This window comes from Anneissia japonica, unplaced genomic scaffold (genome assembly GCF_011630105.1).
Source record: "Anneissia japonica isolate Jap-2015-1 unplaced genomic scaffold, ASM1163010v1 scaffold165_len1371125_cov188, whole genome shotgun sequence".
NCBI lineage: Eukaryota > Metazoa > Echinodermata > Crinoidea > Comatulida > Comatulidae > Anneissia > Anneissia japonica.
In genome coordinates, this window is record NW_022697648.1 from 21,811 (window position 1) to 24,902 (window position 3,092).

Below are 3,092 nucleotides of genomic sequence, written 5' to 3' on the forward strand. Positions count from 1 at the left end.
TCGGGTCTTCATTGATTAAAATGTGACGAATTAACGATAATTGAAAACAATTCTAATTTTAATTTCGATCATTTACGCGAGCACAGAATTTACGCGAGCACGCACGCGCGAAAATATTCGATTATATATGAATTCTTATACGCTGTCCATACTAAGTGATGTTAATTATAAAATACAGTTGTAAACCCAATTAAGTGTGTGAAATTATTATGCAATGTACGTAACACATATACTTTGCATGTGTTCATCGGGAAGATTATGAAACAAAATGGACGGTGTGTACCACGTGACTTTCGTAAACCAAGGAGCGGAATGTCGCAACTCTTTATATATATGGCTCTGGCTATACCAAAGAGAAAAAGTAATCAGTTTTGGAAGAGGGCGTCCTATCTGTTGCCATGGATCTGAGATGGTTCCTGTTCTGCTGTTCACAGCTAGGATTGATACCCAAGGTAAAAAGTCGCGCGGTGACGGTATGGTCAGAGCGGTCAAGGGTCAAAAGTTTCCAATTTAGCAAGAGGGCGCCATTCATGCCTTATTACAGAATTTGCACGCGTAAATCGCGGAGAACGCTATCTTGTGTTTATAAGATCTTTGATGTCAATAGAGTTTAAACTGTGGGATGCCACTGTCAATTCGAGCGGATGCCAGTTCGAGCGGATGCATTCAGTGCGAACTATAACAAGGGCCGTATTCTTGTATTTGTTTGTTTTAAATGCAAAAAATGCTCTAATTACTAAGGTCCTGAAAGGTTTTTAGTACTTTTTGATAATTACTCCATGTTTGAATTACAGTCTTGGCAACTCCGACTACCAAGATGGCCGCTAACAAGTTAAAACTAATAGAATTGCGCACTTTTCAGCTTAAAAAAGAAGAAGAAAGTGTATGTTTTACGGCTGAGGCTATCGGCACTGCCGCAGTACGAAAAAAAGCTGCTGTTTTCTATCGGCACTGCCGCAGTGCCAACAAGCTGCTGTTTTCTATCGGCACTGCCGCAGTGCCAAAAAGCTGCTGTTTTCTATCGGCACTGCCACAGTGCGAAAAAAGCTGTTAATTTTTATCTGCATTATTGCCGCAATGCGAAAAAAGCTCCGATTTTCTATCGGCACTGCCGCAGTGCCAAAACACGGCAGTTTTCTATTGGCACTACCACTCGAAAAGCTGCTGTTTAATTATCAAATGGATGTTTTTATCTATAGATTATGGTATCAATAATTGGTTAGGTCTAGCCTAGCCTATATTATTGTTAACATTATATTATATATGTTTTATAATTAATTATACTTATTTCTAATTATTAAATATATACATATATCTAGGCCCATACATAAAACAAAAAATAGAACAACAAACATTAGAAATAAAATAGTAGCAATAATAATAATAATAATAATAATAATAATAATAATAATAATAATAATAATAATATAATAATAATAACAGTGCTCGAATAATACAATAATAATGAATAATAATTGTTTGATTAATGAGATGAATCGGCATATATTAAATCAACTTGCGTCTATGCAAAACCTGTTTTTTTAAATATAGATGTTATCTATTTTATTCTGTTTTAAAAAATAATCTTATAAATTATAAGTTTATTTTCTATGATAATTTTATCCACATAATTCATGATTTCAATGTTAGTATGGTTGATAAATAATATATACGGTAAAATAATAATAATAATAATAATAATAATAATAATAATAATAATAATAATAATAATAATAATTAAGATGCTCGAATAATGCTTTAATAAAGAATTAATAGTACTTCAATAATACTTCAATAGGCCTATTTTCGATAGTGTGATTAATGAGATATTTGTTGATTAATTTATAGAAATATATAATAGGTATAGGCCTATACCATTAATAATTAAATCAACTTACGTCTACAGATGTAAAATCTGTTTTTTTTTTTCAATCAAACGTTACCTATTTTATTCTGTTTAAAAAAATAATCTTATAAATTACCGTACATTATAAAGTTTTATTGTAAATTATATGAGAATTTAATCCACATAATTTATGTTTTCAATTATTTAAGCATTTAAACAATTCAGTGGGCCTAACGCTGGATGTAAATGAATAGTACTTCAATAATACTTCAATAGGCCTATTTTTGATAGTGTGATTAATGAGATATTTGTTGATTAATTTATAGAAATATATAATAGGTATAGGCCTATACCATTAATAATTAAATCAACTTACATCTATAGATGTAAAATCTGTTTTTTTTTTTCAATGAAATGTTACCTATTTTATTCTGTTTAAAAAATAATCTTATAAATTACCGTACATTATAAAGTTTCATTGTAAATTATTTGAGAATTTAATCCACATAATTTATGTTTTCAATTATTTAAGCATTTAAACAATTCAGTGGGCTTAACGCTGGATGTAAATGTAAAACAAAACAAAAACAAAAAACAAAAGCATCGCCAAAGTGTTTTCATGTATGCAAATGCTCGCGCGATTACCGTGTATTGGTAAGCAGAGCTCAGGATGTTCACACGAGGTGAAGAATATCGGTCGAAATGACGTGTAAATAAATTGCAATTATGTAAATAACTTTCACAAGAACTTCACTAATATCATAATTAATATAATCTTATTTAATATCTTAAATTAGTTAATTACTAATTAATTAATAGATTGATATAAACACTGTGACCTTATAACTACAATTTATTTAATATATTTTAAATAATAAATACATGAATTCTACAACGAATTTTTCAGGTCAGAAATTGGCATCAAAAAGTAGTAATTTTTCAATCGCGATCTTCGTATTTGTCGGTTCATGGAAATATATATATGTATAATAATAATTATTATTATTATATACATATATTATTATTAAATTTTTATTATATATATATATATAAAATTTAATAGACAAATAGGATAAACCCAGAAAAAAACATGTAATAAGCCTAATACAATTTATGTATTACGTAAACGTAACAGAGGAGGAAAATCTGATCAGAATAATGTAAAGAAACTTTGCCTCAACCAGGACCCAAACCCGTTGGACGCAAAGTTTCTTTTTTCGATATAAGATTTTCCTCTCTTATTACC

At 29.3% G+C, this 3,092-nt stretch overlaps 1 protein-coding gene across 1 annotated transcript in view; it reads right to left on the reverse strand.

Annotated features, from left to right (window-relative positions):
* LOC117102246 (protein mono-ADP-ribosyltransferase PARP14-like) overlaps window positions 1-3,092 on the reverse strand; it is a 63,986-nt gene that overhangs the window by 14,943 nt on the left and 45,951 nt on the right. The gene's annotated exons all lie outside the window — the stretch shown is intronic.